Here is a 25770-nt window from a genome sequence, read left to right as displayed (position 1 = left end):
AATCATGGAGTTATTCGAACTTAGTTCATCAACAAGAGAAATTCTGCAATGCTTGTCAGGATGACCGAGTGTTAGAATGCGAGATTTGCTAAACCATGTACAAGGTAATGATTTGGGTGCGGGATGGACTGATCACCATACCGACTTACTCTTATTATTCTCCTTGCTATATGGGATGGTAAATCGGAGTGACTTACCTATAGTAGAGAGACTATGATCAAAACCTTGTTTAAGCCCTAGAATGGTATATGTACTTTTCCCTTGTACAAAGCAGTTTTTGCCAACCGTAGGTTATACAGTGAGGATCAACCCAGACCCATTTCCTACAGGCGAAACCATAAATTGTTGACCGCCATGAGATATCGATAGTTTTTTTAGTATTGGCGCCAGACCCGTCAGCTATGAAGACCCAATCTCGGAATAACCTTACCAAGATGAAAGGACAGAAGAATTGTGGTAAAGGTTATGCCACTACCGGAAGAGCCCAGAGAAGGAATTATCCTGAAGATCTGAGAAGACCAACACTGTTAACAATATGGATGAAGTATATGAGTTTTGATGGAACCGTAACCATGCTTCTAAGGGTGGTAGCACCCCAGACCCCCTCCTGTGACAATCAATGGATTTTGAGGAGACCCCAAACCTAACCTATTTCTTTCTAGCCTCTCCGAATCTCGAGGACGAGATTCATTTTAAGGGTGGTAGGTTTGTAACATCCCAAAATTATAAATTTTGGAGTGTTAGATAGATTTGATTGATTGTTTGATTGATTGACTGAAAGTGAGTGAATTCGAACTTTTTGAAAGTTAAATGAGAGGGAATAAAAGGACTTTCCCAAACTTCCATTTTTGCATTTATGATCTTCGTGAATTCAAATTCTTTTCATCATAAAACCCATGGAGAGAAGATGACATGACTTCTTGCATTTAAATAAATGAAAAGGGTTTTTGAAATATTTGAATTCCATTTGGAAATATTTCCAATTCTGAAACTTTAAGCGAATCAATGATTTTCACGAGAGAAGATAAAATGACTTCTTCAAAACATATGAATATGAGTTGGGAGTTTCAAAGAAACTCAAAGTTAAAATCCATTTGAAATTATTTTTCAATTTGGGTTATTTGAGTTTTATTCAAATTATTTTTCTCCAAAAATAAAATATATGGAAAATAGGGTAACATGATTCCCTACGTCAGAAAATTGGAGATAAATAAATTTGAATTCATTTTGGTATTTTTAAAATGATTTTTATGAGGTTTTGTTGCAACAGTAGCACTCTTTGCTTTATTTGAATTTATGTGGATTTTATTTGACGTTAGAAAAATGTTCATGTCGTAGAAAATCTTTTTTTGAAAATTTTGATATATAATATGCCTATATAAAATTTTTATTTTATTTTCGTTATTCAGTTTCCCTTTCAGTTTCTATTTTTTTAAAAAAATTGTACGTGCGGCCATAATTATTTGTCGCCCACGTGCGCTGCATAGTGACATCGGGTGCCCCATCATTTTAGTTTTTCTTCTATCCCACATGGGCAGGCCCAGCCAGCCTTTTCATTTTTTTATTTTTTTTCGTAGGCCGAATTTTGTTAAAAAAACTGCAGCCTCAGCGTGCGCGCGCGGCCGGCCGAAGGTTTTTAGGCCCATGCGAGCCACCTCTTTTCTTCTCTGTTTCTTTTCTTTTTTTCTGACCAAAGAACAGTAGGGCAACAACCCTACTGTATGTCATTTTCATTTATAAAGGATAAAATAAAGAAGTCTTTACAATGGTTGTTGGGGGTACAACCAGAATAATGACAGAAATACAATAAGAAAAGAAGGGAAATCTAAATTATTGAGATTAAATGTTATCAATCCAAGATGACATGCCATCTTTCAGAGATGGTTTAGCTCTCATCATGGTAATTTTGAATGATCTGATGAAATCATACTTGCATTCATTAATTGAGCAAGGAATCCCCTCAAATATCCTTCCATTTCTTTGATTCCAAATGCTCCAACAGCCCACTATCATAATCTCCATAAAATGTTTGATTTTATATCTGTGATTGGCATCCATGATCATATTGTGAATGTCCAAATCTGAGTTCCATTCAATCCCAATATCCCACCAGAAACCTTGACTAAATGGGCAAGTGAATAGGAGATGCATTCTGTCTTCCATGTCTTCAGCATTGCATAATACACAAGTAGTGGAATCAAGATGCATGCTATTTCTAGTTAAAAGGTCACATGTGTTTATCCTGTCATTAAGCATAAGCCAGCAGAAAAATTTATGTTTAGGAAGGCAACATGATTTCCATATCCATTTAAATGTATCAGCAGCATCTTCACCCCTCATAAGGTGTTGATAAATCATCTTGGTCATGCTCTTGTTGCTGCTCCAATTGAAATTCCAACTGTCATGCTCTTGGATGTGCCTGATATTATTTAATTCATCAGAAAGTTGATGAAATTGTTGATGTGCTTGAATGGATAGGGGTAGCTGGAATAAACTATACAAATTATCCATATCCTTGGCATCCTTGACAGATATATTTTCTTTATAGGTAAAAGAATGTAATTTTGGAAACTTTATCTTCAAAATGTCATCATTCCATTCATCTTCCCATAGCATATTGGTATCCCCAGTTTTAATATCACATATGGTCATATCTTTAAAGTCATCATACATTTTCATGCAATCTCTCCACCAGAAAGATCCTTTGTTTCTGTTGGCATGAGGGACCTCATTATTCTGATAGTGAGCCTCCCAGATTAGTTTAACCCAGGGTACATCCATCTTGTTGTAAAATTTGTAAAGATGCTTAATAAGGAAAGCTTTGTTTTGTTCTCTCAGATTCAAAACACCAAGACCCCTTGATTTTTTGGCTTGCATATCATCTGCCAGTTTGCCAAACATTTGCCTCCTTTGTTAATATCATTTCCATACCATAAGAAATTTCTGCTTGATTTATCAACATGATCCAGAATGGTAATATGTACTTTGAGAGAGCACATGGCAAATATTGGCATCGAAGCAACAACAGAATTGATGTAAGTTAGTCTGCCAGAATAATTCATGAATCTAGCAACCCCAGATAATCTTTTGTCAATTCTGGATATGGCAGGGATGAGATCCTGTACTGTTGGCTTTGTGGTGCCCATGGGTAGACCTAGATAGGTGAAAGGAAGGCTTTCATCATTACATCCAAATACTGTGGCAAGTCTGGTGACCTCTTGATGATTAACATTGATGGGAATCATTGAGGATTTGCTAAAATTAACAAAGAGACCAGTGGACAGACTAAACAGATTCAGAAGGTATTTGAGATGATTTAACTTGTCTTCATTAGCAGGCATAATCAATAGAGTATCATCAGCATATTGAATGATTGGATAATCTTGCCCATATGCATGATTTATAGGAAGTGATAATTCCCCATTTGACCAGGCATCATTAATAACAGATTGTAAGAGATCAGCAGTAATAACATATAATAGAGGTGAATGAGGATCCCCTTGTCTGACCCCTCTTCTACAGATGATCTTTTTCCCAGCCACTCCATTAAGTAGGACAGAAGTAGATGCAGTTTGGAGAATATTTTCTACCCACTTGATCCATCTAGGCCCAAACCCTTTTGCTTTGAGCATAGCAGTAATGGTCTTGTACTCCACCTTATCAAATGCCTTTTCAAAGTCTAATTTTAGAATGATGATGGGTTCTTTGGATTGATGGCATAAATGGAGATATTCAAAAGCATAACCCAAACAATCTTGAATATTTCTACCTTTGATAAACCCATACTGATTCTGATGTATAACTGAGGTAATAATTTTCTGAGCTCTGTTATCCATAAGCTTAGTAATAATCTTTAAAGGAAGACTGACCAGAGAAATAGGTCTAAAATCCTTCATATTGGTAGGGTTTGATATCTTTGGAATAAGAGTAATGAAGGCAGTATTGATACTTTGAATGTCACTGTTCCCTTCAAAAAAATCCCAAATCATAGTGTAGATATCTTGTTTAATAATATCCCAGCATTTTTCTTGGAATGCACCATTGAAGCCATCAGGTCCTGGAGCTCTATCAGATGGTATATCCTTCATCACCTGGTCAATCTCCTCCATAGTGAAAGGGGCTTCAAGTGCAGATAGGTCAGATGGCTGAATAATTTCTTCCAGGTTAAATAACATATGAGGCTCAATTGACTTGCCTAGTCTGTCTTTGAAAGATTTCCATATGATAGCAGCCTTATGATCATGATTTTGGACAGGATTACCATCTTCATCATTGATAAAAGTAATGTAGTTTTTCCTGTAACTCTGGGTAGCCATGGCATGGAAATAATCAGTATTTTCATCATCCAGTTTCACACATCTCATTTTAAATCTTGTTTTCCAATATATTCTTTCCACTTCCATTAATTTGGAAATGTGCTTCCTCAATATAATCCTGAAGTTGGCTTCCATAGTGCTGAGTATTCTTTGATCTTCAATGCCATCCAGCATAGATAAAACATAATTACAAGCAGAAATGTTGGTATTGAGTTTGGACAAGTTCTTACTCCATTTCTTGAGACCCATTCTAAGACATTTGAATCTAGCAGCAACATCTTGAGCAGAATTTAACAACTCTTGGTTCTTATTCCAGCATTGTATGATAGTTTCATAAAAACCATCAAATTCGAACCAGTAGTTTTCAAACCTGAATATGGAAGATTTAGGAATATCACTGCCAATCTAAATGTGGATAGGAACATGATCTGATGTAACTCTGGCAAGTGGATGGGCCATAGTGTTTGGGAAAGATATTGTCCAGTTTGTAGAGGTAAATATCCAATCCAACTTTTCCAATAAAGGGTGATCTTGCATATTGCTCCATGTGAAATTTCTACCTTTGAGAGGGATCTCCACAAGATCCAATTGTTGGAGTAGGCTGTTAAACATGAGCATATTGTTTGTGTCCCCTCCAGGTCTATTTCTGTCATGAGGGCTTCTTATTAAATTAAAATCCCCAACCAACATCCAATGGTCCATCTGTGATGCATCCACATAGTGTAACCAATCAAAAAAATCCACTCTATCTTCATTTTGACATGGCCCGTATATATTACTGATATAAAAGATATGACCAGATAGGTTACAAGTTAATTTGACAGTGATTTGATAAGATGATTGGCTGATGACAAATCCACTGAATAAACTGCCATTCCATATAGTGATAAGTCCACCTGACAAACCAACTGAGGGATTAAATGCAAATTGGTTGAATCTTCTAGGTGAAAAGTTTCTGAGATATGCCTAGTCAAATGCCTCTCTTTTTGTTTCTTGAATGCAAATAACACCACAATTACTTTCCTCAATTATGGCTCTTAAATCATCCCATATGGTCCGTGAGTTTATACCTCTGACATTCCAGTTTAAAATATTCCAACTTCTATTCATTAAATTGATCATATGGTAGAAGGCCATAGGGACATGAATTAATCATATCCACATAAATACAGAAGTGTTCACTTGTGGGCAACAAGAATTGTAAACAGAATTTAAGATATGTGCAATTGCCCCATCTTAACAGCTCATAATATAACTGACCATTCAGCCAACTTAAAATGTGTAAAACTAAAATCATGCTACTCCAATCATAAAGCTGGCAACAAGTTTGCCCATCACGGAACTGATCATTCAGATAACTAAAAATGTAAAATAGATAAGTCTTGTTATTCCACCAACATAAGTAAATACTGGAGTTTAACTCCTTGCAAACCAAGTTCATAATTAAGGCATAAATAGCATTCCAAGACCAAGGAGAACTAAATAAAGGCCTAAGGCCAGATAGGGTCTTTTTACAGCAAGACCAACTGATATAAGAAGTAGACTTATTCATAGTCCACCGGGGCCTTCAGCTTCTCTCCAGAGACCTCCTCAAGGGGTATCTGACACTGCTTTGTGGCGATAGCTTGGATGGTGTCCAATGGCAACTCAGGTGGAGGCATGGCATTTGGGTCAACAACTTCATGTTCAAATTCTGCATTTAAGTTCTTCTGGCATATGTTTATGCTCTTCTTGGCCTTGATAGCAGCAGCTTCATTCTTAAAACCAATGCTCAATCCAGCAAGACGATGACTGCGTCTGAGGTCATTTACATCCAAAGGAGCATTATTTTTCTTCTTCCTCTTATTGACAGCAGGAGAGATTATAGCCTCAGGCAGTGGATCAGTCATCACAGGAGGTGGCCCATGCATGTACAGGAGAGTTGTGATTACTAGCTATGAAATCCAGCATAGCTGGGGATGGAACTTGCTCAATTTCTGACATGACAATAGTCTCCGAGTATTCAGGTAGTTCAGAAAATTCAGAATGTTCAGGGAGTTCAAAAATCACCACTGAAGAAACAAAAGGCTCCTGCGGTGCAACAGTAGTCACAGTCATCAGGCACTTCTTAATAGGTCCATGCTCCTCATCCACACACAGTATCTGGCATCTGGTACTAACAACATCGTATTATGACAATTGATTGATCATGTCAGGAGCAGCAGCCATAATTTTGGACATCATGTTGTGCATTGCAATGAAGGCATCAGTGGCATCAACTGCAGGTTGATTTGGCTGGTGCTGTTCAGGGCTGAGTGGGGGAGTCTGAGCCATAGGTATATCCCCATTGTTATCATCTGGAGCATGATGAGCAGCTGGAGAAGCATGATGATGGTCTTGGTCATGGAAATCAGCGTGATGCCATATACCACCGAACGGGGCAAGGGGCATAGGGTGCAGCACACCATCAGGAGGGATCGGATCTTCATCTCCACCCATAGCACCAAGAAGATCAGACTTCAGAATGTACACAGCACTAGTCCAGGGTTGTCCATGGCCAAAGTCATCTAGACTTTCACAGATAACATGACTGAAAGGAATATCTAGCAAATCAGGAACTCTAACTTTGACCAAGATACGAGCTCTATTTGACATGTCCCTGTTCCAGACTAAAAACTTGGCAAAACCACTGACAGACTCCCTAACTTTATCCGGCCTCCAAGCCTCTAGGGGATAGTTCACCATCATGATGCAAGCATCATGCAAAAAAGTGCAATCTCTGTGATTAATACCTCTGTCATGACGAATAACTCTAAGGATCGATTCACCGACGAAGTAAGGACTGTTGGCGATGGCGGTGTCGATGTCGCAAGTGTGCTGAAACCTGACGAAAGCCGCCCCCATCCCGCATCGAGAGATCTCAGTAATGCGGAAACCACGCTCATGGTCAAGAAAATGATGAATGAGCATGGCATCCGTATCAAACTAGAGAGGATCAGGGGGCGGAGCAAGGGAGATGATGGCCCAGTCCCTGGACTGGACAAGGGGCTCACCGCCGAGGAAGTGGTAGGTACGTCGTCGACGATTTCCATCAGCCTTCATGATGGCAGTGCTAGGAGGGAGGAGAGGGATCAGGACTCAAGGGTAGGAGGCCACGGTGTTTGACGAAGGTGAGGAGGCGGTGGAGAACAATGGCGGAGCAGAGCAAGGATGAGCTGATGAATAGGGGGTTTGGCAGGCAGGGCGGTCGAATAGAGGAGGGGGGTGGGGTTTTGGCGAGACGAGTCATCAAGAGGGTTATTGGATTCTGGTAGAGGGTTGGTAGGTTGGTAGGATTTGACCCGATATATAGGAGGATGGCGTTTGGAGTTATAACAAAAACGAGATATATGGCCATATCGATAACAACTACGACAACGGAATTCATTATGGCAATCTGCACAAAGATGCTCATGAGATAAACATTTTCCACAATAAAGACTCTCCCGAGTCGGTTGAATATGATGAGAGATGATAGTCGGGGTGATATGGGCTAAATGGCTGGGTTGTGCCTGGGCTGAAAGATGCTGCTGGGCCGTGCACTGCAAGTTAGCGTCACCGTTGCGGGCTGGACTATTAGGTTGGTGGGCCAAGATAGATGAGCTAGAATTTTGAACTGTAACCAACGCGCCCGCGTTTGGCTCGTGATCCGAGATGGGAGCATGATAGTTGGCGATAGATGTGGAACGTCTCACCGGCGACGTAAGGGAAGGACAACGGCCTATCTGAACCGCGTTTGCACGGGTGAGCATGCGCTGAGGTGATCTAGAGACCGTAGTCCATTCGTGATCATGATCATAGATCCAAGAATTATACTCTCTAATGCAAGCTGGACCACCGAAGCCCCATAGGTAGAAATAACATGAGAAACTAGGGCATTTGAAAGATCTAAGTTGGTAGATCATAAATCCGACTACCTTAGAGATCACAGAAAATTTATAAACTTGTCCACGAAGGTGCTAGACATTGAGATGAGATGGTGATCCACCAACACAAGCCTCAAGCGCAAGACCAACATGCTCAACATTGAGAGGAAAGATGGAATGGCCAAAGGAGACGACAAGGTGAAAAGCATCACTAGGATTTAGACAATGAACAGGAGTAGAGAACCTAGCTCTGACCTTGTTGGCGAAGCCCACCCCTGGGGATAGATCCAGGAGGGGAGGAACCATCTTGGCCGGGGAAGTTCACCAGGAGGGAGGGCCATGGATCGCCGGTGGAGTCGCCCTTGGAGTCACCAGGCAGGAGGGGAGGGGTGGGAGAGCCATTATTGTTGTTTCATCATCTGTTTCTTTTCTTTTCATCTATGTTTAGTCCCACATTGCCTAGCCTTTGACCTCTAAGCCTCTTTTCCATCAATAAATATAGACTCATAGAGCCTTCAAAAATCATCCGATTTGGGTTAAATCAATATTTTGGTTTGACTTGATTCATTTAAGAAAAATATTTTTCTCCTCTCTCGCGCGACTTCTGGAAGTTGTCTCCTCTATCCAAAATTGTCTTTTCTTTGCCTTATAAAGATATCTTTCTTTTTTTATTTTTCTTCTTATACTTCTGTAGTTTATCCTTTTTAGACTAATATGATAGAAATAATTAGATTATCAGTTAGTCTACGTATTTATACGTTAGACCTTAACCGTAGTTATTTTTCTTTCGTAAAACAGTTTAGCCCTGATTTTTCAAATAGCCATAACTTTTCACTCGTTTATCCAAATTAGATGAAACCAGCGCCTATAGTTTCGTCTTGTTTTCACCTATCGAGTGAACCTGTCACATCAACTGTTTGAAATTTTCAAATTTCGAAATTTGTTCAGATTCATATAAAAACTTCTTTTGAACATAACTTGAGTTTCGTAACTCCAATTTAGTTGATTCTTTTTGCAAATCAAAGCTCTTGACCTAACTTTTTGATAAGGCCAAATTCACATAATTTTGGTACTGTTAGAAATTGTTTTATGTTGCAAGAGTTATTTGCTTGGTTTTGATGTTTCCCGAACTATCTTCTTCGTTCTTCCCGATCTTCTGAGTGATTGCTTATGTGTGGTTACTATTGCTTGTTCACGATAGATTGAACGGAGTGTGACGAGTAGAACTATCAAGAGTTATGAGTGTGAATCATCTTCATCAACATTGTAGGCAAGTTCACACTTTGATCATATCCCTTTCATACCCAGTTTTTATGCATTAGTTTCACCCTCAAACATTGCATGGTTAGGATTGATAACATTTGTGTATTGGGAAGTAGTTGATGAGGTAGGAACCTACTTCCCTGCATTCGAACCTTGGGAGTTACTTTTATGTTATGCTCATATTGCTATGCTATGCTCGTAGACGTGGATTGGTTTGACAGAACTCATGACATATGTGAGAGTTATTATTTAATGGTTAACTTAAGGTGGATACTTTAATACACATCTGGGTGGATTGGTTGGGGCACCCTGGAGCACCCAGTGGTTTGCCCGGGCACCTGGAGAACCCAGTGTTTGCCCAAGGGGATCCCGGAGGACCCGTGTGATCACCCTTTGGAATGCCACCCAGGCTCAAAGGGATCATAAGATTATTCATGCTAGAAACTTCCGTGTGCAGCCACAAGCTATTATGGGCTCTAGCATAGTTGAGTAAGTTTCTTTAAGCTCTTGAAGAGGTGGATCAACAGGTAGTGGGTTGTAGGTTTGGTATGGTCTGCCCGGAGTAGAGAGTTAATGTTTCTGAAAGACTGTGACTCAGTCATCCGTTTCTCAAACATCATGCAATGCAAGAAATCCAACGGAGGCGATCGAGTCTTGTGGGGAAAAGTGTGCAAACCTCTGCAGAGTGTACAAACTAATCATGGTGAGCCGTGTCCCCGGTTGTGGACATCTTGAGTATCTAGTACTTGGAGTATCTTAAGTATCTTATCATGTTACTTAAATAATTTGTTGGGTTATTGATGTTAATTTGGGATTGAGTTGGAGGAACCTTCTCAATATTTTATCAACCAACTTTGTAGTTAAATAAAATATATTCCTTTTGTAGTAGGGAAAAATTGGCTTTTCGCAAAAACTTTATAACCATAGAGCCTTTCCACCAGCCATATATGCATGTAGTTATAGTTATTATTCATCATTATCTTATGGTGTGAATTTGCCAGTACATTCAATGTACTGACCCTTTGTGGCTGCAATGTCTCATGTTGCAGGATTATCTTACGACGAGTAAGTGATACGTTAGGGTTACGATTTCTACACTCAACCTTGTTGTTACTTCCACTATTTGGATTGAGGTAATAGTATTTACGTTACTTTATACATGTGATTTACCTTTGTTATAAATCCTCGAGTACTGTGTGTGTCAGCATACCGATCAAGGGATGACACTTAAGCATAGAGACTTGACCGTCTGAGGTCGGGTTGCTACAACCACATGATATGTGTTTTGCTCGGTGCGTCCTTTTCCTTTATTAGGATTTGCTTGCTATTATTTAGAGTAATATTTTGCATCTTTTCCTTCAATAAAAATGTCAAGTATAGCCTTTACCATGCTTATTTTGCAAGTCCGTACGTTGATGTATTAAAAACAGAACGTTTGCTATTATGTTTTGAATATTTGTGAATAGTCAGAACATGATAAAATCTTGAATTTTTTACACAACGAGTAACAACAAATTATCTATAGTGTGGTAATTCTTCATAATTTTTGGAGTTAAATAGGTATGATAATTCTTGCATTCTTTACAGACTATCCTGTTTAGACAGATTCCTGTTATGATTGCATTGTTTGCATATGTTTGCTTGTTTAATGATTCTATTTGATGATAGGAGTATTAAATATGCAGAGATATTTGGTATGCAATGTCAAATTATAATTTTAGTGATTTTCTACAGTAGAGAATGATAAGGTTTAGCATGCATTTATAGTAACTTATCTCACGAGTTCTTGTTGAGTTTTGTGTGCATGAAGTTTTAAAGATTCCAGGAAACTATGATATGAGAGGAATTAAGGAGACAGAAAAGCTCAAGATTGGGTATGCCCAAGGAATCCCTAATTAATATTTCAAGAAGTCTCAAGCATCTAAGCTTGGGGATGCCCCGGTAGGCATCCCACCTTTCTTCATCAACAATTATCGGTTAGCCTCGATTGAGCCTAAATTTTTGCTTCTTCAAAAGATATGTGCTATCTTTGCAATGTCATTTTATTTTGTTTTGCTTGCTGTTTGAATAAAGTACTTAAGATTTGAAATTTTATTTATGAGATGGAGTCTTCACATAGTTACATAATTATTCGAACACTCATTGATCTTCACTTATATCTTTTGGAGTATTTTGTCGTGAACTCTCATGCTTCACTTATATCATTTTGAGAGTCTCTAAACAGCATGGTAGTTTGCTTTGGTTATGAATTTAGTCCTAATATGATGGGCATCCAAGAGGGATATAATAAAAACTTTCATATAAAGTGCAATGAATACTATGAGAAGTCTGATTCCTTATGATTGTTTTGAGATATGAAGATGGTGATATTAGAGTCATGCTAGTGAGTAGTTGTGAATTTGAGAAATACTTGTGTTAAGGTTTGTGAGTCCCGTAGCATGCCTGTATGGTGAACAGTTATGTAATGAAGTTGGAGCATGAGATATTTGATTGTCTTCCTTATGAGTGGCGGTCGGGGACGAGCGATGCTCTTTTCCTACCAATCTATCCCCTAGGAGCATGCGTGTAGTACTTTGTTTCGATAGCTAATAGACTTTTGCAATAAGTATGTGAGTTCTTTATGACTAATGTTGAGTCCATGGATTATACGCACTCTCATCCTTCCACCATTGCTAGCCTCTCTAGTACCACGCAACTTTCGCCGGTACCATAAATCCACCATATACCTTCCTCAAAATAGCCACCATACCTACCTATTATGGCATTTCCATAGCCATTCCGAGATATATTTCCATGCAACCTTCCACTGTTTCATTTATTAGGACACACTTCATCATTATCATATTGCTTTGCATGATCATGTAGTTGACATTGTATTTGTGGCAAAGCCACCGATCATAATTCTTTCATACATGTCAATTTTGATTCATTGCACATCCCGGTACACCGCCGGAGGCATTCATATAGAGTCATATTTTGTTCTAAGTATCGAGTTGTAACTCTTGAGTTGTAAGTAAATAAAAGTGTGATGATATTCATTATTAGAGCATTGTCCCATGTGAGGAAAAAAAGAAAGGCAAAAAGGAGAAGGCCCAAAAAAACAAAAAAAATGAAAGAAAAAGAGAGAAGGGGCAATGCTACTATCCTTTTACCACACTTGTGCTTCAAAGTAGCACCATGATCTTCATGATAGAGAGTCTCCTATGTTTTCACTTTCATATACTAGTGGGAATTTTTCATTCTAGAACTTTGCTTGTATATTTCAACGATGGGCTTCCTCAAATGCCATAGGTCTTCATGAGCAAGCAAGTTGGAGGCACACCCACTTAGTTTTCTTTTTGAGCTTTCATACACTTATAGCTCTAGTGCATCCGTTGCATGGCAATCCCTACTCACTAACATTGATATCTATTGATGGGCATCTCCATATCCCATTGATACGCCTAGTTGATGTGAGACTATCTCTTTCTTTTTGTCTTCTCCACAACCACCTTCTATTCCACCTATAGTGCTATGTCGATGGCTCACGCTCATGTATTGCGTGAAAGTTGAAAAGGTTTGAGAACATCAAAAGTATGAAACAATTACTTGGCTTTTCATCGGGGTTGTGCATGATTTGAATATTTTGTGTGACGAAGATGGAGCATATCGAGACTATATGATTTTGTAGGGGTGAACTTTCTTTGGCCATGTTATTTTGCGAAGACATGGTTACCTTGTTAGTATGCTTGAAGTATTACTGTTTTTATGTCAATATTAAACTTTTGTTTTTAATCTTATGGATTTTAATATTCTTGCCGCAATAGAGAAGATTACATTGATAAATATGTTAGGTAGCATTCCACATCAAAAATTATGTTTTTATCATTTACCTACTCGAGGATGAGCAAGAATTAAGCTTGGGGGTGCTTGATATGTCTCCAACGTATCTATAATTTTTGATTATTCCATGCTATTATATTATCCATCTTGGATGTTTTATATGCATTTATATGCTATTTTATATGGTTTTCGAGACTAACCTATTAACCTAGAGTCCAGCGCCAGTTTCTGTTTTTCCTTGTTTTGAGTATTATAGAAAAGGAATACCAAACAGAGTCCAATTGACATCCCAATTTTTGATGATTTTTTATGGACCAAAAGAAGCCCCCAAAGTAAAAGAGTTGGGCTAGAAGAGTCTTGAGCCATCCACGAGGGTGGAGGGCGCGCCCTACCCCCTAGGCTCGCCCCCTATCTCGTGGATGACTCGGTGACCCCCTGACGTGAGACCGACGCCAAAAATTCCTATAAATACAGAGACCCCCGAAAAGAAACCTAGATAGGGAGTTCCGCCGCCGCAAGCCTCTGTAGCCACCAAAAACCAATGGGGACCCTGTTCTGCCACCCTGCCAGAGGGGAGATCCATCACCGATGGCCATCTTCATCATCCCGGCGCTCTCCATAACGAGTAGGGAGTAGTTCACCCATGGGGCTGAGGGTATGTACCGGTAGCTATGTGCTTGATCTCTCTCTCATGTTCTTGATATGGCACGATCTTGATGTATCGCGATCTTTTCTATTATAGTTGGACCTTATGATGTTTCTCCCCCTCTATCTCCTTCTGATGAATTGAGTTTTCCCTTTGAAGTTATCTTATCATATTATGTCTTTAAGGATTTGAGAACACTTGATGTATGTGTTGCATGTTCTTATCTGTGTGACAAATGGGATATTCACGTGATCCACTTGATATATGTTTTGGTGATCAACTTGCGAGTTCTGTGACTGAGGGAGTCCTGGATTAGGGGGTGTTCGGGGAGCTGGACTATACCTTTAGCCGGACTCCTGGACTATGAAGATACAAGATTGAAGACTTCGTCCCGTGTCCGGATGGGACTTTCCTTGGCGTGGAAGGCAAGCTTGGCGATGCGGATATTCAAGATCTCCTACCATTGTAACCGACTCTGTGTAACCCTAACCCTATCCGGTGTCTATATAAACCGGAGGGTTGTAGTCCATAGGCAATCAACTCCATACACAACAATCATACCATAGGCTAGCTTCTAGGGTTTAGCCTCCTTGATCTTGTGGTAGATCTACTCTTGTACTACCCATATCATCAATATTAATCAAGCAGGAGTAGGGTATTACCTCCATCGAGAGGGCCCGAACCTGGGTAAAAAACATTGTGTCCCTTGTCTCCTATTACCATCCGGCCTAGACGCACAGTTCGGGACCCCCTACCCGAAATCCGCCGGTTTTGACACCGACATTGGTGCTTGCATTGAGAGTTCCTCTGTGTCGTCGCCTTTAGGCCCGATGACTCCTTTGATCATCAACAACGATGCAGTCCAGGGTGAGACTTTGCTCCCCGGACAGATCTTCGTCTTCGGCGGCTTTGCTCTGCGGGCCAATTCACTCGGCCACCTGGAGCAGATCGAAAGCTACGCCCCTGGCCATCAGGTCAGGTTTGGAAGCCTAAACTACACGGCTGACATCCACGGGGACTTTATCTTCGACGGATTCGAGCCACAACCAAGCGCGCCGCACTGTCTCGATGGGCATGATATAGCTCTGCTGCCGAACAGCGCCTTGGAGGCCGCACACGCATTCGTTTCGACCATTGATTCGGAGCCTACTGCGCCGATCGAGGATCAGCGGTTGGACGCTGCCTCAGGGGCTGCGATCTCATAGGCGATCGAGTCGAACTCCAGCCCCGCACTCTGCACGACCCGTGACTCCGAGGATCTAGACTCCTCCCCGGACTCCAAACCCCACGCGCCCCTGCCAATCAAATCCAATTGGGCGCCGATAATGGAGTTCACCGCCGCAGACATCTTTCAGCATTCTCCTTTTGGCGACATCTTGAATTCTCTTAAGTCTCTCTCTTTATCTAGAGAGCCCTCGCCAGACTACGGTCAGCGGTGGTGGAATACGGACGATGAGGAAATTTAAAGCCAACCCACCACCCACTTTGTAGCCACTGTCGACGATCTAACCGACATGCTTGACTTCAGCTCCGAAGACATCTACGGCATGGACGACGATGTAGGAGACGAACAGGAACTAGCACCTGTAGGGTGCTGGAAGGCCACCTCGTCATATGACATATATATGGTGGATACTCCAAAAGATGGAGATGGCGATGGAATAGTGGGGGATGACGCCCCCAAGAAACAGCCAAAGCGCCGGCGTCAGCGACGCCGCTCTAAATCCTGCCAAAGCAAAAATGGTGATTCCGGCACGGGAGATAATACTACCCGGGATAGCGCCGAAGGACACCCACCTCAGCAAGATTCGGCACAAGAAGATGGAGAAGCCAGCCCTCATGAGAGAGCGGCAGACCGAGAGGTCGAGGATGATAACTATACGCCTCCCTCCGAAGACGAGGCAATCCTCGATGACGACGAATTCATCATACCATCAGACCCCGCCGAACAAGAGCGTTTTAAACGCAGGCTTTTAGCCACGACAAGCAGCCTCAAGAAAAAGCAGCAATAGCTTAGAGCTGCCCAAGATTTGCTAGCTGACAGATGGACTGAAGTCCTTGCGGCCGAAGAGTATGAACTCGAACGCCCCTCCAAGAGTTACCCGAAGCGCAGGCCGCTACCCCGATCAGAGGAGGAAGCACCTACATCACCAGTGCATGACATGGCAGACCGGCCACCTCGCGGCCGCGACAGAGAGGCCTGTCGGCCCTCCACCCAAGCCATGCCCCAACGCCGCTCAACTAAGGCACGGGAAAATGCGCCCGACCTGCAAGACATACTAGAGGATAAGGCAAGACAAACAAGATCGATCTACGGATCGCGCAGGCGCCCTACGGCACGTGACAATGATCTTCACTCCGGATACAACAAATCCGGTTGGGCCGAACACAACAGACATAGCTCTTCTGAGCTGCGTCGTGATATAGCCCAGTACAGAGGCGCCGCACACCCGCTATGCTTCACGAATGAAGTAATGGATCATAAAATCCCAGAGGGTTTCAAACCCGTAAACATCGAATTATACGATGGCACAACAGAACCGGCGGTATGGATCGAGGATTATCTCCTTCACATCCACATGGCATGCGGCCATGATCTACACGCCATCAAATACCTCCCGCTCAAACTTAAAGGACCGGCCCAGCATTGGCTTAACAGCTTGCCAGCAGACTCAATCGGTTCTTGGGAGGACCTAGAAGCCGCATTCCTCGACAACTTCCAGGGCACTTACATGCGACCGCCGGATGCCGACGACTTAAGCCACATAATTCAGCAGCCAGAAGAATCGGCCAGACAATTCTGGACACGGTTCCTAACAAAGAAAAACCAGATAGTCGACTATCCGGACGCAGAGGCCCTAGCAGCCTTCAAGCATAACATCCGCGACGAGTGGCTTGCCCGGCACCTGGGACAGGAAAAGCCGAAATCCATGGCAGCCCTCACGACACTCATGACCCGCTTTTGCGCGGGAGAAGACAGCTGGCTAGCTCGCAGTAACAACTTATCAAAGAACCCTGGTAATTCGGATACCAAGGACAAAAGTGGCAGGACACGTCGGAATAAGCAAAAACACCGCGTTAACAGCGAAAGCAATGAAGACACGGCAGTCAATGCCAGATTCAAAGGCTATAAATTCGGTCAGCGGAAAAAGGCATTCAAAAAGAATACTCAGGGCCCGTCCAGTTTGGACCGAATACTCGATTGCTTGTGCCAGATACATGGCACCCCCGAAAGGCCAGCCAATCATACTAACAGGGATTGTTAGGTGTTCAAGCAGGCAGGCAAGTTAAGGGCCGAAAACAGAGACAAGGGGCTGCACAGCGACGACAAGGAGCCCAAGCCACCGAACAACAATGGACAGAAGGGCTTTCCCCCACAAGTGCGGACGATGAACATGATATACGCAACCCACATTCCCAAGCGGGAGCGGAAGCGTGCGCTACGGGACGTATACGCGATAGAGCCAGTCGCCCCAAAGTTCAACCCATGGTCCTCCTGCTCAATCACTTTTGATCGAAGGGACCATCCCACTAGCATCCGTCATGGCGGCTTTCCCGCATTGGTTCTCGACCCAATCATCGACGGATTTCATCTCACAAGAGTCCTCATGGACGGCGGCAGTAGCCTGAACCTGGTTTATCAGGATATAGTGCGGAAAATGGGCATAGATCCCTCAAGGATTAAGCCCACAAGAACGACCTTTAAAGGCATTATACCAGGTGTAGAAGCCAAGCCAGGTGTAGAAGCCAATTACACTGGAAGTGGTCTTCGGATCTCCGGACAATTTCTGAAGCCAAGAGTTAATCTTCGATATAGTCCCGTTTCGCAGTGGCTCTCACGCCCTGCTCGGACGAACCGCATTCGCAAAGTTCAATGCGGTGCCGCACTACGCATATCTCAAGCTCAAGATGCCAGGCCCTCGAGGAGTAATTACGGTCAACGGAAACACCGAACACTCCCTCCGTATGGAGAAGCATACGGCGGCTCTCGCAGCGGAGGTACAAAGTAGCCTTCTCAGGCAATTCTCCAGTCCGGCCATTAAAAAGCCAGACACTGCCAAGCGCGCCCGGAGTAACCCACAGCAGGACCGCCTGGCACACTCGGAGCAAGCGTAGCAATGCGGCCCCCACCCCAGCTTTCACGACATAGCGAAACAAGTACCTCGCGTACATAACTACGCCCTTGAAATACCATGGGCACAGGGGAAGGGGCACAATAATGGCACACCCAAAATACGGCTTAAAACGTACTAGGGGCTGCCGGATTCTTTTTTTAATTTTTTCTTACTTTCAGGACTCCATACTTCGGATGACCTGTTCGACAATTCGACTGCCGCACAAACGATGCAAGATCCAGGGAGGCAGACAAGCCATGCCGCATTATGGAACTCCCAGGTGGTCTCTGTTACGAGCGGTATACCTGTTTTAAATACAATTCCGTGGCCTGCCCCTGGTCAGGACATACTAAATAGTCCAATATCTTTTGCTTACCGCACTATTTGTATCGTTCGGCTTTGATAAATAGCCTCTCTATAAACAATGCTTAGGTTTTTGTCTATTTTTTGCATTACTCTCTTTTATATATGTTCATCAATGACATGTTGCACCCGTACACTATGGTACGGCAAGTACGCCAGGGGCTTCAGTACCCTTTAATGTGGTGTGAGAAGTCCGTACACTTTCACAAGTGCGGCACCCCGAACTTATAGCACTATATGCATCGGCTCCGAATCATGATTTGGGTCAATAGTTGGGTTTGCCCGGCTCCTATGTTTTGGTGCCTTACGTTCCGCTATATCGGCTAAGGTAGCACTAGGAGAACCACTGCGATTGTGCCCCGGTTGAGCTGGGTTAAGCACCTCAGTGGAGAAAGCTAAAACTGACTGTCATGATGAGGCGAGAGACCGGTCACTGTTCGAGAGGTTTTTCAAATCCCTAAAGACTTATGCCGCTTCGAGAGAGGAGCCGGATTTGTCCGGCCAAGGCGTGGATAGCGCCCCGAACTCGGTCTTCCGAACTAGGGGCTTCGCCGAAATTTAAAATTATAAAGTTCTATGGCTAAGTGAGAGTGTTCAAGCATTATAGTCCGATTGCCTGGTTCGTCGTGCTGAGCGCCTCCCTCGAAGGACCCAACCATGGGAAAAAGAGCGCTCAGGTTTATCACCGAAAACCCCAGCACTAGTGGCATGGGGGCAGAAGCCGACGACTGGCCATCTCTCAATTTTTGATAAACGGCCGCACAAAAAATAATATTTTAAATTCAATAAGCATTGCTTAGCGCATATGAACAAGTTTTCAGCGCACAGGATAAACACGAGCGAGTTCATTCAAAAATTACATCCTTGGTACACTCATCCGCCACAAGGCGGGCACCCGCAAGAACATCCTTATAGTAGTTCTCGGGCTTGCGATGCTCCTTCCCCAGCGGCGGCCCGTCCCTCACAAGCTTCTCACCGTCCAGCTTACCCCAGTGCACCTTTGCTCGGGCAAGGGCCCTACGGGCTCCTTCGATGCAGACGGACCGCTTGATGACCTCGAGCCTTGGACAGGCCTCCACCAGCCGCCGCACCAGCCCGAAGTAGCTCCCAGGCAGGGCCTCTCCGGGCCATAGCCGAACTATGAAGCCCTTCATGGCCTGTTCGGCCGCCTTGTGGAGCTTGACCAGCTGTTTCAGCTGGTCGCTCAAGGGCACAGGGTGTCCGGCCTCAGCATACTAAGACCAGAACACCTTCTCCGTCGAGCTGCCCTCTTCAGCTTGGTAGAATGCGGCGGCGTTGGATACGCTGCGGGGGAGATCTGCAAATGCCCCTGGAGAGCTCCGGATTCAGGTAAGTAACAAGTAGTTTACTTTTATATTTCTGCTTTGCATAAAGAATGCCTTACCCGCTTCTATCTTTTTCACCTCCTCCAACCCTTGGAGGGCCTTTTGGGCTTCGGCCTTGGCAGACTTGGCAGTCTCAAGGGCCGCCGCGAGCTCGGACGCTTGGGTCTTTGACTCAAGCTCCAAACTCTCATGTTTTTTCATGAGATCCTGAAGCTCTTGCTGCACCTCGCCGACCTGAGCCCCAAGTTTCTCTTGCTCGGTGCGCTCCGCGGCCGTTTTCTCTTCGGCCTCGGACAGCGCCTGCTTGAGGGTCGCCACCTCAGTCGTGGCCCCTATAACAAGCAGTGCAATCCTGTTACTTTTTTGCAATCACGCCTCTCTATAGGCATTTTTTCTGTAAGGTATTTCTTACCTTCTTTCTCCTCGAGCTGCCGCTTGGCAAGGCCGAGCTCTTGCTTAGTCCGCTCGAGTCCCTGTTTCAGGGCACCCACCTCCGCAGTCAGTGCGGCGGTGGCTAGCAGCGAAGCCTGCATACGCATATCGACTCTTTGTTGTTAGACTCCTTCGAAATTTAATAGATCCTATATTCGGCTTTTCTTTCCGAACGCCAAACAGAGCATCAGGGGCTACTGTCTATGCGGTAATATTTTTACATATTTTTACTTACCTCGAAGCCTGTTAGAAGGCTAGTGCAAGCTTCAGCCAGTCCGCTCTTGGCGGACTGAACCTTCTGGATCACCGTACTCATAATAGTACGGTGCTCCTCGTCGATGGAGGCGCCTTCAAGCACCTCCAGCAGATTGTCCGACGCCTCCGGTTGGACGGAGGCTGCCGACTCAGAAGGCTTGCTCCTCTTGGAAGGAGTTCGCCTGCCGTGGTCTGCAATCGTTGAAGATTCCGGCACGGTGTCCGTCTCAAAGCCGGACTTGGAGCCCTGGGGGGTCTTGTCCCCTTTACTCCTGGAGTCCGGGAGGTTTCCTTGCGGCTCCTCCAGGACCACCTCCTCCTGCCCCGGAGCTTGTCGCGACGCCACTTCGGCGTCGTCCGCAGTGCGGGGGGAGATAGCGGGCGGAACTGAGTTCATGTCCGATGAATCCAGGGAGCCGCTCGACGACTCGTTGAGTTCGGCCCGGGGTGGGCTGCATGATTATATTCGACATTAGGGAAAGCTGTGCAACGAAAGGAATATCATGAGTTGCTCTGGTATCCGAACACTTACGATTTCGCCGGACGCCTGGCCCTGTCCGGCCACTCCTCTTCGTCCTCGTCGGCGTCAGGGGCGTCGTCCGGCGGAGGGGTTTTCCTCTTCTTGGACCCTTCGGCCTTCCCCCTTGGGGCGTCCTTCCTTTTCTTTCCTCCCTCCGTTGGGGGGGGAGAGTTTTTCTTCCTCCTCCTCGTTTTCACGGGAGGAGGGCGTCTCGGACTCGTCGGATGACGAGTCCGACAACACCACGTTGCGGGCACTCTTTCGAGTCCCCGTGGTCTTCTTCTTCTTGGCCTTCTTTTCCGGCACCACATAAGGCGCCGGAGCCAGCAGCTTCACTAGTAGAGCTGGGGCTGGGTCTTCGGGTAGCGGAGCCGGACAGTTAATCGGTCCGGATACCGCCCGGCAAGCCTATCAAAGGTAAGGGAGTTTAGATCCCGCATAGAGTTAAACTATGAAAAAAGCTGAACATCCTGTAAAAGGTGAAAATAGCTTACCTCGCTAGCGTGACGCTGCGAGCTGTATCCGCGGTCCTTAGAAGAGGATGCGGGAACCTCGGCACCTTTGATTAGCGCCTTCCAGACGTCTTCATACGTCGTGTCGAAGAGCCTATTAAGGGTTCGGTGTTGTGCCGGGTCGAACTCCCACAGAGTAAAGTCCCGTTGTTGACACGGGAGGATTCGGCGAACGAGCATGACCTGGACTACATTTAAAAGCCAGATTGACATGTTTACCAGGGACTGGATGCATGTCTTTAGTCCGGTCACCTCTTCCTCGTTACCCCATGATAGGCCCGTCTCTTTCCAGGACATGAGCCGCATGGGGGGTCCGGATCGGAACTCGGGGGCTGCGATCCATTTCGGATCGCGTGGCTCGGTGATGTAAAACCACCCGGCTTGCCACCCCTTTAGGGTCTCTACGAAGGAGCCCTCGAACCACAGGACGTTGGAAATCTTGCCCGCCATGGCGCCTCCGCACTCCGCCTGGTTGCCGCACACCACCTTGGGCTTGACGTTGAAGGTCTTGAGCCAGAGGCTGAAATGGGGGCGGACGCGGAGGAAAGCCTCGCACACGATGATAAACACCGAGATGTTGAGGATGAATTTCGGGGCCAGATCATGGAAATCCAGGCCGTAGTAGAACATGAGCCCCTGGACGAATGGGTGAAGTGGAAAAGCCAGTCCGCGGAGGAAGTGGGGAAGGAATACTACCCTCTCATGGGGCCTTGGGTTGGGGAGGAGCTGCCCCTTCTCGGGAAGCCGGTGCGCGATGTCTTTGGACAGGTATCCGGCCTTCCTGAGCTTTTTGACGTCGCCTTCCGTGACGGAGGAGACCTTCCAGTTGCCTCCCGCTCCAGACATCGCTGGAGAAGGTCGAGGTGGGAAGTGCGGGCTTGGGCGCTGGAGCTCGAGTGCGCAGGAGATGGGTAGGCAAAGGAGGAAGAAGGCGTAGGTAAAAAAGTGGATCCTTATCCCCTTATATGGGCGGATGCAGTTGTGCGTCCCCACCTGCCTAATAAAACTCGCTTGCCTCCCGAGCGCTGTGATAAATGGCGCAGTTGGGTTATCCACGTCCGTATTCATGAGAATCCCGTAAAGGGGGGTACACGATCTCTGCTTTGACAAGACGTGCCAAGGAAACCGCCTCGCAAAACATGCTGAAGTGGAAAAGTAAAAATTATTCGAGTACAGGACTTGGCCGCAGTGTGATGACGCACTGCGGAATACGTCGGCAGATTTGATTTGTGTCAATATTATTCTCTCTATGGCAATATGTGGAAACTTATTTCGCAGAGCCGGACACTACTCTTGGTGTTTACAATCTTCTACGAAGGACTTGGAGGAGGAACCCGCCTTGCAATGCCGAAGACAATTTGCGCGCCAGACTCGTCGTCATTGAAGCCTGGTTCAGGGGCTACTGAGGGAGTCCTGGATTAGGGGGTGTTCGGGTAACCGGACTATACCTTCAGCCGTACTCCTAGACTATGAAGATACCAGATTGAAGACTTCGTCCCGTGTCCGGATGGGACTTTCCTTGGCGTGGAAGGCAAGCTTGGCGATGCGGATATTCAAGATCTCCTACCATTGTAACCGACTCTGTGTAACCCTAACCCTATCCGGTGTCTATATAAACCGGAGGGTTGTAGTCCGTAGGCAATCAACTCCATACACAACAATCATACCATAGGCTAGCTTCTAGGGTTTAGCCTCCTTGATCTCGTGGTAGATCTACTCTTGTACTACCCATATCATCAATATTAATCAAGCAGGAGTAGGGTATTACCTCCATCGAGAGGGCTCGAACCTGGGTAAAAAACATCGTGTCCCTTGTCTCCTGTTACCATCCGGCCTTGATGCACAGATCGGGACCCCCTACCCGAGATCCGCCGAACCTTGTGAACTTATGCATAGGGGTTGGCACATGTTTTCGTCTTGACTATCCGGTAGAAACTTTGGGGCACTCTTTGAAGATCTTTGTATTGGTTGAATAGATGAATCTGAGATTGTGTGATGCATATCATATAATCATACCCGCGGATACTTTAGGTGACATTGGAGTATCTAGGTGACATTAGGGTTTTGGTTGATTTGTGTCTTAAGGTATTATTTTACTATGAACTCTAGGGCTGTTTGTGACACTTATAGGAATAGCCCAATGGATTGATCGGAAAGAATAACTTTGAGGTAGTTTCGTACCCTACAATAATCTCTTCGTTTTTTCGCCACTATTAGTGACTTTGGAGTGACTCTTTGTTGCATGTTGAGGAATTGTTATATGATCCAATTATGTTATTATTGTTGAGAGAACTTGCACTAGTGAAAGTATGAACTCTAGGCCTTGTTTCGAAGCATTGCAATACCGTTTGTGCTCACTTTTATCATTAGTTACCTTTCTGTTTTTATATTTTCATATTACAAAAACCTATTTCTACCATCCATATTGCACTTCTATCACCATCCCTTCGCCGAACTAGTGTACCTATACAATTTACCATTGTATTGGGTGTGTTGGGGACATAAGAGACTCTTTGCTATTTGATTGCAGGGTTGTTTGAGAGAGACCGTCTTCATCCTACGCCTCCCACAGATTGATAAACCTTAGGTCATCCACTTGAGGGAAATTTGCAATAAAAAATACCCCGAAAATAGAAGTTCTCCAAATGTCCTGAAAATTTTATATGTTTTTTTCTAGAATATTTAAGAATTATTGGCACTGAGAACACACAAGGGGGACCCACCACCTGGCCACGAGGGTCCAGGGTGTGCCCCCTGCCTCGTGGACCCCACATGGGCCCCCTCTACTATTCTTGCACCCACACACTTCGTCTTCCTCCAGAAAAAATCATCCACCATCTCAAACCCGAGTTCTAGCTCATCTTGCTGCCATTTTCGATCTCCTTGCTCAAAGTTCCATTCACAAAACTGCTTTGGGGGATTGTTCTTCGGTATGTGACTCCTCCAATGGTCCAATTAGTTTTTGTTCTAGTGCTTTATTTATTTCAAATTTTTGCTGCTTAGGTGACCTTGTTCTTGATCTTGCATGTCAAATTTCTATGGTCAAAAGTAGTTTTATTGCATAATATGGCCTCTAGGCACTTGTAGGAGTAGCTGGTATCAATCTTGTTGAGTTTGGTTCACTTTTATTTTGAGTTACTAAAAATTTCAGAAAAATTTTAGAGGAAGAAATATGTTTAGGAAAATGTACCAAGGTGGTTCCTCAAGAAAGCAGACACCTAGGCTCGCTATACGTGAGCCAGACTATGAACTACCGAGGGAAGCTCAAGTGCGGCCTTGCGAATGGCCATCAGAGGAGTTTATGATCCGTGCAGGCATCAAGGAAGAATTTGACGCGTATGTGCGGAACACTTATCTTGAGGGCTTCGTGTCAAATAAGTGCCCTCAATACCGTTACCTAACTGATTCATTTGTGAGAAGTTTTAAATTTACATCCTCGCACAATTCTCACACTGTTTTATTTGATCTTTATGATAAACCATAAACCATGGACCTAGAAGATTTTAATACTACTTGTAAACTCCCGCACTGGGCAATGTTAATGAACCTCGCAAATCTGAATATAAAGACTTTCTTGCTAGTATTACCATGGGGGAATCTAGGGAAATCACAAGCTACCATAGGGAGCATTCATTTTCCTTCCATACATTATTTTGCTCTCTTCGTGGGTAGATGCATTAATGGTATAGATGAGGCTTGTCACATGTGCGTTCCAGATCTTAGTGTCCTCAAGAGTGCGGTATTAGGTGATAAACAATATAACTTGGGGGCTATTGTTGCACGTAGGTTGCATCTTAATAGTTTAAGTGGAGACTGATTTGGTGGAATTTATGTAACCCGTGTAGCTAATTTTCTTGAGATACCCATACATGAGAATGATATTGAGTTACCTCCTGCTTATCTAGATTATAACGCTATGGTTCGCCATCAGTTTGTTGAGAGGAATGAATAGTTCCTCCAGTACTGACTAATCTTTGACAGACGGCGCACCATCCATGTTGCTCTCCCTGCTCCTGCCTTCTTTGACTTTTAGAAAAAAAATGGAGACATGTTATAACCAGGGAGGAGGCGAATGAGTATAAGAGGAGGATGGAGGCAACTCGCCTCCAAGCTACAGCTTGTGAGGCAATATCCGCTACATCTCAGTACGACCCCAATTACAATTTCGGACATCCGCCAGGCCAGCCGTGGCCATAGACCAACTTAGGCCAAAAACCTAAGCTTGGGGGAGTACGTATTCCTCACCGACATTACATTCATGTTCACACACTCATGCCAGTTGTCGGTGCTCATACT

Source organism: Triticum dicoccoides, chromosome 3A (genome assembly GCF_002162155.2).
Source record: "Triticum dicoccoides isolate Atlit2015 ecotype Zavitan chromosome 3A, WEW_v2.0, whole genome shotgun sequence".
In the NCBI taxonomy this organism is placed as follows: Eukaryota; Viridiplantae; Streptophyta; class Magnoliopsida; order Poales; family Poaceae; genus Triticum; species Triticum dicoccoides.
Note: the sequence above shows the minus strand (reverse complement) of the source record.